The following is an 11,850-nucleotide window of genomic DNA, read 5'->3' on the forward strand; positions in this document are numbered from 1 at the left end:
CTCCGGCGGCGACTCCGACGAACAACCGCGCGACCTCAACCAACAAGAACCCTTCTCCGGCGCTAACTTCAAGTTCCCGGCTCATATCTCCACCTTCCTCAAGACAATGGCCATCAACTTCGACGTCCCCGCGGTTCGCTCTACTTCCATTACCTTTTACTTTGATCTTTTTGCAAATTTATTCAGTTGGTGATTTTTCCTTTCTTCTGTCTTCTGGATTCCATAACCTTAGGAACTGCGCAACAAATTAGTTATCCCAACCGATCAGCCACACGTCCAATGTCTTGGACCAATGGGCAACCCAGATCCAACCGATCTGATCAACGCAGAGGTTAACAGAATCCCCTTTAGAGCCCAAAATTTCTCTCTGAACTTGTGGAAAGACACATTCCGATCTTGGCCCAAAACCACCAAAGGGTGGAAAGATTGGTATTTGAGGGTCAATAGATCGAGCAAGGATACTGGGCAGAGCGAAAGTTAGACCAATGTATCAGGCTCTCTATTGCCGATATGCAGAAAAATGAATCAATGATAATTGCAGCTGCTTATTTCTGGTCAGATACGACCAATACTTTTATGTTTGGACATGGCCCAGCTACCCCTACCCTTGCCGATGTCCACATGCTTACTGGCTTGGACATCTCAACTGCCGATGAAGGCTCCATCTATGGTAGAAAGCCTGAATATAGAGTGAATACCCGTAACATCGGCGGTTGGACAGGATATATTCAAGAATACCAGAAAACCGGGACACCTAGCCAGAGGGAACATGCCACATTCCTGAATATGTGGTTAGAAAAATTTATCTTCTGTGGTCGATCAGTAGGACCAACCAACGCCTTCCTCCCTGCAGCTGAACTTCTGGCTAATGGCGTAAGGTTTCCTCTTGGCCGATACCTTCTGAGCTCTACTTATCATCTTCTTCACCAAGTGTCTCAGAAACTCCTGCTTGGCGAACCCATCGGCAACCTGGGAGGCCCGTGGTGGTTCATCAACATGTGGCTGAATGCCCATATGCACAAACGTTTGCAATGGGACTTTTTTGCTCAACAATTCCCACGAGAAATTGCTAAAGATTATGTGCTCGAGGATGATGAATCGGCAACACGCTCACCCCTCAATTTTGGTGAAGCCATAATTGTCCTTCCTGGAACAGAAGCCAACGAAGACCAAATCGGCAGATTCTTTCAAAGCTTCTATAATGGTCTTTCTCGTGATCATAGGGCCTGGGTGCCTTATATCGACGAAGAAAACAGATTCCCCCTTCTTTTCAACTTTGCCGATGACACTCTGAATCAAGATAATGAGCTCATGATGGCTATCATCACTCCCAGGGCAATTCCAGTAAACACATTCGGCAGCGGGAAAAACACCAACATTACATATGAATTTTACAACCCATCGGCAGTATCCCACCAATTGGCTTTTGGGCAACTGCCAATCAAACTCTGCTTTGCCGATGTGATCAAACCCAGGGAAACAATCACCTGCGGAACAGACTGGAACAAAGTAGTACAACTTTCTCCCGATGCCGATACCACAGATGTTGATATATCCACCTGGACACCAATATCTTTCATCACCGAGTCATACAAGCAATGGTGGCGAGAGTGGAAAGAGCAACTATTCTCGACTTCTGCTCACACATATCGGCACATGATTGATTCTGAATATGCCATCCCTGACGACGCGGTAAGTTTCCTTGAACTCCCTTCTGCTTTTCCTTTCATTTATCAATAACTGACTCCCTTGTAACAGGTTAACCACCCAGCACCATCGGTGAGCAAAAGTGGGAAACCCTTCAACCTCCGGCCTATTTCCCCAACATCGCCGATCGGCTACAACGCTCCCACCTTAGCCGCTTTGACCCACCAGAAGATTCGTACCAAGACCATCACTTCTAAGTCCAAATTGGCTACATCCAGGGCTACTCCATCGGCCGCTGCTACAACCTTGGTCAAAGCCTTTAAGGTAACAACCTTGTTTATTTTCACTTATACCGATCACAAACTATATTAACCTTAATCATCAGGGGGTAAGAGCTGCTACTGGATCATCATCGGCAATTCCGCCGATATCAAGCACCACTCCTTCAGAGGTAGCTTCTTGACTTTACATTTATCTGTTAAATATCATATCTCACACTTGTTTTACAGCAACAATTGGGTACATCGGCAAACGTACCAGATGCCCAAGCTTCACAACCAACAAGTGTCGATGCCCCCCAGCCAATCGTTGCCGATGTCCAAGCAAAGCGCAAAGCTTCAATAGATACTGAAGCACAACCAAAACGACAAAGGTCTATGCCGATCCCTACATCTGCCCCAATGTCATCGGTCATCATACCTCAAGAGCCCACCACCGATGAAGTCACAGAGGATATCCCATCGGCAAGCTCAGCCGATCCACACGACATACTCCAGGTGGCTTCCTCCAGTCAAGCACAGGAAATTGCCTTGAAACAGGTAAACCGATCAACCTATCTGATTTTACAATACTCATACTTACCCCTAATTGATCTCCTTGTCTTTCTTTCAGGAACAAGATTCCCCGAACAGCCTATTTTCCTTTGCCATTGATATTTCTGACGACGATGGAGAGGAAACAAGTTCTTCCCTTGCACTGGGAACAATATCGGCAGAGACTAAATCCAAGTTGGAAACCCTCCTGAACTTGCTACAGCAAAGTACCGCCCAACTGGTAGATGACTCGGACCCCGCAAAGGCAATTTTCAAAACAATTCGTGGCCAGGTCCCTGCCGATGTTGAAGAAATACTCTTCCCAGCAGCTCACTTAGAAAGCCGTCAACTGCAATATCAACGGGCTGCTCAGCGCATTGCCGATAGAGCAGCTCAAGCTCAACTTAAAGGAGAGATGCTACAACTGAAACAAATCGCTGATGAGAAGCACAAGGGCATCGTCAACTTGCAGACTTCGGGTGCTGCACTTAAGCAGAAAATCTTGGATCTATCGGCAAGGAAGGCAGCTCTATTGGCTGAATTGAAAGAAATCGATGCAGCCTTAACTCATGCTCAACAAGAAGAAAGCCAGCTACCCAATGCCATCAAAGCCCTTCAGCAAGAAAGAGATATCCAAGCTCGCAAAGCTTTAGCCATGAAGAAGAAACTCAAGCCTGTGGAGGGTGCTGCCGATGACGATATCAAAGAAATGGAAGAAGCCGACCAGATTCGCCTGCGTGCGATATTAGCTATCCAATCCTTGCTGAACGTGTAATCTTATTTATTGTATCGGCACTTTATGAGACATTGATACCCTTGCATAATTCTAGCCGATAGTATTGTTATCGGCACTTATACTTTTATGCATCTGTCCAGATACTAGGGTAATATTTCTTTAGATATTTTCCATTTAACGCTCTGGGAAACACAACCCCTTCGAGGGTTTCTAAAATATATGCATTACCAGGAATAGACTGATTTATCCGATATGGACCTTCCCAATTAGGAGACCACTTTCCAAACTTTGAACTTTTAGTCCCAATCGGTAAAATCAACTTCCAGACCAGATCTCCATCGGCAAACTCTTTTACTTTCACCTTCTTGTCATACCATCTAGCTACTCTTTTCTTATTTTCTTCAATACCAACTAAAGCCCTTAACCGATGACCTGCCACATCTTCCAACTCATCTCTCATAAGAGTATTATACTCATCGGCTGTCAGCTGATTTTGAGAACGTATTCGTCTAGAGCCAACCTTAATTTCCCAAGGCAACACTGCATCGTGTCCATATACTAACTGATAAGGCGTTACTTTGGTTGCACCATGGCATGACATCCGATATGACCACAAGGCTTCATTTAATACTGTATGCCACCTCCTAGGATTTTCTTCAATTTTGCGCTTAATAAGTTTGATGATCCCTTTGTTAGAAGCCTCAGCTTGACCATTAGCTTGAGCATAATATGGAGAAGAATTTAAAATTTTAATTCCCATACCTACAGCAAACTCATCAAATTCTCCCGATGTAAACATAGTACCCTGATCGGTAGTGATAGTCTGAGGAATACCAAATCGGTAAACAATATGCTCTTTCACAAAATCAATCATATTGACCGATGTCACCTTTTTTAGAGGAATTGCCTCAACCCACTTTGTGAAATAATCGGTAGCAACCAGAATAAATTTATGCCCTTTACTCGATGGCGGATAAATCTGACCAATGAGATCAATAGCCCATCCCCGGAACGGCCATGGTTTGATTATAGGATTCATAGCCGATGCAGGCGCTCTTTGAATATTACCAAACTTTTGACACCCCTGGCACCCCTTAAAATATTTAAAACAATCTTCAAGAATAGTCGGCCAATAGTACCCATTCCTTCTGATCATCCATTTCATCTTGAAAGCCGATTGATGTGCCCCACATACTCCTTCATGAATTTCACCCATCAAGTTTTTCGATTCATCATTGCTAACACACCTGAGTAAAACTCCATCTATAGTTCGATAATATAATTCATCATCGAGGAGCACATATTTGGTAGCTTGGAACCTCATATGTCTCTCAACCTTTCTACCTGGATCCTTTAAATAATCGACAATCTCTTTCCTCCAGTCATCGGTATCAACTGCCGATGTTAGCACTTCCTGAATGGTCTGATACCCTGAAGCATGCTGAGCTAGTCGATTAGCTTCCTCATTATGCAATCGAGAGATATGCTCAAGACGAAAATCTCTAAATCCTTTCAATAATTGCAAACACCTTTCATAATACGAAATCAAGGCTTCACTTCGGCATTCATAAACTCCAGCCAATTGATTTATAACTAGCATAGAGTCACCAAAGATTTCAACAACATCGGCACGTATCTCCTTCAGCAATTCTAACCCCTTTATCAAGGCTTGGTATTCAGCTTGATTATTTGTCGCTGTAGCAACAATCGGCAATGAAAACTCATACTTCTTTCCTTGAGGTGAAATTAACACAATGCCGATACCTGCTCCTTCACCACATGTGGACCCATCGAAGAAAAGTGTCCAGGGAGCAATCCCTAGAGAATCCACCGTGTTACAATGCTGAGTGACAAAATCAGCCATCACTTGCCCTTTAACTGCCTTAGTTGATTTGTAGCGTAGCTCAAATTCTGATAATGCTAAAATCCACTTGCCGATTCTACCACTTAATATCGGCATCGACAACATGTACTTAACCACATCGTCTTTGCATATGACCGTACATTCGGCAGATAACAAATAATGCCTTAATTTGATACAAGAAAAGTATAAGCACAGACACAATTTCTCGATAGCCGAATACCTCGTCTCAGCATCCACTAATCTTCTGCTCAAATAATAAATAACACGTTCTTTCCCTTCGAATTCTTGAATAAGAGCTGAACCGATAACTGCATCATCAGCTGACAAATACAACCTGAAAGGCTTCCCATGTTGAGGTGGAACTAGCACTGGAGGATTTGATAAATATTTCTTAATTTCATCAAGGGCTAATTGCTGTTCAACTCCCCATACAAATTCCTGATCAGCTTTCAATCTAAGTAGCGGGCTGAAAGCCTTGATCTTACCCGACAGATTAGATATGAATCTTCTAATGAAATTAATTTTACCGATCAAAGATTGTAATTCAGTCTTATTGGCAGGAGCAATCACCTTGTTAATTGCATCAATAGACTTCCTACTAATTTCAATGCCCCGTTGATGCACCATAAAACCCAAGAATTGTCCTGCCGATACACCAAATGCACATTTATTAGGATTCATCTTCAATCCATGCCTCCTTGTGCACTCCAGTATCTTTCGCAGATCGGCTAAATGTGCTGTGATATCTCCAGACTTAATCACTACATCATCAATGTAGATCTCCACTAATGTGCCGATGTACTCATGAAAAATAAAGTTCATAGCCCTTTGATAAGTAGCACCGGCATTTTTTCAAACCAAACGTCATGACTATCCACTCGAACAACCCCACATGTCCTGGACATCTGAAAGCAGTCTTGGGAATATCCTCCTCAGCCATAAATATTTGATTGTAACCTGCATTACCATCCATGAAGCTAATAATTTGATGTCCAGCCGCAGCATCAATCAACAAATCAGCAATCGGCATTGGATAGCCATCCATCGGTGTGGCTTTGTTGAGATTCCTGAAATCAATACAAACACGAAGTTTCCCATTTTTCTTATAAACAGGAACCACATTAGAGATCCACTCTGCGTATCGACATTGCCGAATAAACTTTGCTTCAATTAATTTAGTTATTTCGGCCTTAATGTCAGGAAGTACGTTAGGGTTACATCGGCGCGCTGGCTGCTGATGTGGCCGAAATCCAGATTTGATAGGTAACCGATGTTCAACTATCGATCGGTCTAATCCAGGCATCTCAGTATAATCCCAAGCAAAACAATCTTTATATTCTTTTAACAAATCTGTTATTCGCTGCTTACACTTGGAATCTAACTTAGCACTAATAAAAGTAGGTCTTGACCTATCACCATCACCGATATCTACTTCTACTAAATCATCTGCCGATGTGAACCCTTGACCTAATTTTCCATCATCGGCAAACCTATCCATTAAAACTCCTCTTCAGAACCGACTGCTTGGATCGGTGGAATTTCATAATCAGCAACTCTAAGGAACTCTTTTTCCCAACCTTCTCCTGATATGCATTTAGTTCGCTCATAAGTATCTGATTCTGTCGATGCAATGATATAAGAAGAATCACCAGGGACGACCTCAATCTTATCCCCAATCCATTGTACAAGGCATTGATGCATTGTAGAAGGAACACAACAATTAGCATGAATCCAATCCCTCCCTAGAAGCAGATTATATGCACCCTTGCCGTTGATAACGAAGAACGTCGTTGGCAAGGTTTTGCTGCCGATGGTCAATTCAACGCATACTGCCCCTTTAGCCGGTGACACATTGCCTTCGAAATCTTTCAACATCATATCGGTTTTGGTCAAGTCTTGATCTCCCTTACCAAGTTTCCGATACATCACGTAAGGCATAATATTAATCGCAGCTCCTCCATCAATAAGTACCTTAGACACAGGCTGCCCATCAACTCTGCCCTTCACAAATAAAGCCTTAAGATGCTGTCTCTCGTCATCAGTAGGTTTCTCAAAAACAGCCATCATTGGATCTAGCGTTAGCTGAGCTACTTGATCAGAGAAAACAACTTCTTCCTCATTATTAGATAGTGCCAGAAACTCCATCGGCAACATGAATACCATATTAACATCTGCCGATGGACCCTTATTTTTGTGTTTTACCTGCCACTGCTGATGACCAGGCCTTTCATTGGAGGAATTTTCCTCCTGGTATAAATTCTCCTGACGCTCACGTTGCATCCTCCTTCTCTGCGTCTTTGTCAGACCCTCTGGGCACCATCGAGGAAACTTGGTTTTCCAAACCGGCTGATAACAAGTCCTAGTTAGTTCTACGCGACGTATATTAGGGTCCCTGTAGAATATCTCCTCATCGGGAACTCTTGCGTTTGCCATTTCCTCAAGCTCCTCTTGATTCCTTGGAAAATATCCAGCGCGTTTACCAAGCCTCTCATGTACACTAAGTCTGCCCCCCAGTCGATCATGCACTGATGCTCTGCCTTTGATCGGCTCGTTGATAGACAAACCCTGATTACCACGTTGAAACCTCCTTTCTGAACGATTGACTCCGTAATAACCATTACACTCAGGGCAATTTTCAACAGTTGGCAATTTAATACCTTCTTCCCAGCAATGGATGAAGAACGGACATCTCCAATGATCTTTATGTCGATTCCACTCTTCCTGACGTCTCATTTCTTGCTGTTGCCGATATTGGTCATTACGTTGACGCCAACCCTCCTGCTGCCTTCGATGAGTAATCACAATGCCAGGTCGAGGAGGTTTTTTGGAACTACTGCTTTCCCCTAGCAAACCCTTACTCTTTGCATCATCGGTAGTTATCCGATGTTGGGGGTCTACTGACGCGTTTTTCTCAGCAGCCTCTGACGTCAATACCTTGGTCTTTCCTTTGGCATCCAACATATTTGCTGGAAAAGGGTGTTGATCAATTTTCATCGGCTTCTGGGTCTTGGAAGTACCAAACTTAATTCTCCCAGATTCAATAGCCGATTGTAACTGTTGCCTGAATACCTTGCACTCATTTGTACTGTGTGAAGTTGCATTGTGCCATTTGCAGTACAAAATCTTCTTCAACTCTTCTGCCGATGGGATCACGTGATTAGGTGACAGCTTAATTTGGCCCTCTTGAAGCAGAAGATCAAATATTTTATCGGCCTTGGTGATATCAAAGGTAAACTTTTCTGGCTCTTTTTGACCAAAGGGACATGATATCGGCTTTTTATTCTTAACCCACTCAGCTAAGCCGATAACTGGTTCTTCATCAGAGTCAGAATCTCCTACTTCTTCAACAAATGATACCTTTTTACTCCAGTTCTTTTTAGGTTCAAAAACCCTAGTATCTTGATCAGAGATCCTTTGCACAAGATGACTGAGGCTTTCAAACTCCTGAGAAGCATATCTGTCCTTAAGATGTGGCAATAACCCCTGGAAAGCCAAATCGGCAAGCTGCCGATCATCCAGCACCAGGCTGTAGCACTTATTTTTTACATCTCGTAGCCTTTGTACAAAGCTCTCTACCGATTCATCATTACGCTGTCTCAATTTTACTAAATCGGTAAGCTTCTTTTCATGGATTCCAGCAAAGAAATACTTGTGGAATTGTTTTTCTAGATCAACCCAAGTAATAATAGAATTTGGTGGCAATGAAATAAACCATGTAAATGCTGATCCAGACAAAGATGATGAAAATAATCGAACTCTTAATTCATCTCTGTTAGCTGCCTCTCCACATTGAATAATGAAGCGATTGACATGTTCCATTGTTGATGTATCATCTTGCCCAGAGAATTTAGTGAAATCCGGTACCTTGTACCGATTTGGGAGAGGAATTAAATCATATGCAGGAGGGTATGGAGTCCGATAAGAATAAGTATTGACCTTGGGCTTTATCCCAAACTGATCCTTCATAATCTCTGCTATCTTATCGGCCCAAAAAGCATCAGCCTCCTGCTGACGAACTGGTTGAATTTCTACAGGAGGTGCCTGCTGACATCCTTCCACATATCTTTGTGGCCCACGATCTCCAGCAATCGGCATATTTGCCGCTACTTGTGGTCCATTAACCTGTTGGAAAGGGTTCATCGGCTGGGCTGCCGATGCTTGATTCTGGAAACCAGCTTGCACATGACCTTGTTGAATCCCTGCAACCTACTGATTCCGCTGAACTGTATGTTGAACAGGTAACTGTCCTGACCAATCATTATTAGAACTCATCGGCACAAAACCTACCGATGGCTGGTAATTTGCTGATATTGTTGGATAATTATAACTGGTTTGAGGCATGAACTGAACCCCAGTTTGACTCATAGCAGAGGCTTTCTGCTGCATCGGCAGTACGCTCGCCGATGGACTTGAATTGAATGTTTGAATCATAGGCATCTGGAAACCTCCTAGAGTTGGTTGTATAGAAGTAGTTGCGGCATATTGAGGCACTTGAGCCATCGGCGAAACGGCCGATGATATAGGCGCTCTTCCTACTGCATCAAATACTTGAGGTAATCTAGGATTGAAAGCAGATGACTCTGGAGGCATGCCATATCCCCACCAATTAGTAGGAATCTGGTTATTCTGAGACACAGGGCCTGACATAGCTGATGCCGATAGATCTGTATTAAGCTGAACTCGCCCTCCTGGTAACACCTGATCTGATTGTATCGGTGTAGATTGTATATTAGGTGAACCTGCCAATACTGGAGGGGAAGTAACTTCTGTACCCACAACGGCCGAAGGAGCCGATGAAGTTTTGACAGATGCCGACTCTGGTTGATGATAGGCAGGCCCAACGTAATGTGGTGCCGCTTGTCCTTCTTTGAGAGTTCGAACCACAGCATTATGAACAGTATTGGACAGCACATTGGAATGATTAATCAAAGCATGATTTACTGCAGAATTAACCATCTCTTGAAGTTTACCAGGATTGGAGTCAAAGGTAACCTGCCGAGGCAACGGCAAATCTTGCTTCTGGATGACTTGTCCACTCTTGTTCAAGCTAAACGATCTCAGACAAAGCTGCTTGTATTCTTCTACAGCCTTTTCCATAGCCTGCCTCTGTTCTTCCTTGAGATCTTCTTCTGATACTGCGATAATGTTCCCTGGATCGATCTCGGAGTTGAACATATTGGTTGAAGTGTCCCACCGAGCGTGCCAAAAGATGTGTTGATGCAAAAGTGATCTGCAAACACAAAGGGCTAATACCCGAATCGATATCCAAAGCGTGCCAGTCGATTTGACCTGCTAATCGACAAGGATGAAGAAACGAACACTTTGGTCCTAACAACAGCGATACGCCCGGAAGCCACGGCCAAGAGGTGCTCACGCGGAACTCGAGAATCGCCGAAGATCGCACTGAAGCGATGCAGCTCGCCGAATCAATGAGAACTCGTAAAAAGAAAAATATGCAAATTGACGAAGTCGCCGAAAAGTAGATGCAAATAGGAGTAAAAGTTGGTGTTGATATTGATTGATTGATATATCTTTCTTACATTGCCCCTTACTCCATATTTATACCCTGATCTAAAGAGACACAACCAAACACAACTAGGACACCAATCCCATATCTAAGGAAACACGTGACTCTTACACGAATCATAACCTAACAAATACAGAAAAGGAAATCAACTCCTATCTATTTCCCTGTCCGCCTCAATTACGATGGAAATCTCACTGTCCTTCCCATCGGCACACTCCCTATTTCATCGGCAGTAGGCTTCAAGTCTTCCTTCATCGGCAGACTCCCTATTTCATCGGCAGTAGGCTTCAAGTCTTCCTTCATCGGCAGACTCCCTGCTTCATCGGCAATAGTCTTCAAGTCTTCCTTCATCGGCATACTCCCTGTTTCATCGGCAGTAGTCTTTAAGTCTCCTTTCATCGGCATCGACAACAACTCCTCCAACCTCATCGGCAACGCCTGAGTCCAAATCAACCTTTCCATCGATCATCACCAACTATCGGCAACCATTTTTACAAACTGGCTTTCATTGGCTATCAAAGTATTCAATAACTTTCCCCTTGCCGATTGGTCCACTCCGATTATTTTGACACGTGCAAAAAACAGTGTCAACAATGATAACCGATTCTTCTTACACAACCCCATGAGCTTTAACCGATTTATTCTTACGAATATGCTAGAATCGGCTATTTAGTCGATCTTCTTTCATATCGGCTTTCAGAGCCACATATTCGAGACTATCTGGCAACACCGGCATGTTCTGTCCTTAATTACTGATAAGATTTCTCTCCTTGTCAATTACAGGGTCAAATTGACTGTCACTTCTTGGGAAGAGTGCGTAGGATCGACCACCCTTGTGCTGAAGCTAGATGAATCTTCAGCTCCATCGAGCGGACCCTTCTGGCTTGCTCGTGTGTCCTTGGCATGGGATGAAATTTCATGTCGACATACATTTCTGGCACGCTCGGTGGGACCCTACAATCGTCATGGCAGTTCACAACAGCAACGATATCCTTATGCTGCATTATGAAGATCTACCTGATGAGGATAAGAGTATCATCAGCAAAGCTACAGAAGAGTTTCAGAATAAGTGTTTGTTGTCCTACACCAAAACACGTGACAACATAATTGTTCAAAAATTTCTACTACCAAGAGTTCTATTACACAGATAGATGGATACAACTGAAGATGAAGACAGGCATTTCTTTAAGGAAGTTGTAGATAAATCTATTCGTGATGCCATATCAAGCCATAACGAAGCTTTCTTGGACATATTCCACAACAC

General features: G+C 43.4%; 1 long non-coding RNA gene across 1 annotated transcript; it reads left to right on the plus strand.

The window, feature by feature from the left end:
• The first annotated feature begins 1,763 nt into the window (after window positions 1–1,763).
• LOC136531114 (uncharacterized) lies at window positions 1,764–2,257 on the plus strand. The gene is made up of 3 exons (XR_010777963.1): window positions 1,764–1,971; window positions 2,033–2,098; window positions 2,157–2,257. It is a non-coding gene; the product is annotated as an uncharacterized lncRNA (long non-coding RNA).
• The last annotated feature ends 9,593 nt before the right edge of the window (window positions 2,258–11,850 follow it).

Source organism: Miscanthus floridulus, unplaced genomic scaffold, assembly GCF_019320115.1.
Source record: "Miscanthus floridulus cultivar M001 unplaced genomic scaffold, ASM1932011v1 fs_279_1_2, whole genome shotgun sequence".
Classification (NCBI taxonomy): domain Eukaryota; kingdom Viridiplantae; phylum Streptophyta; class Magnoliopsida; order Poales; family Poaceae; genus Miscanthus; species Miscanthus floridulus.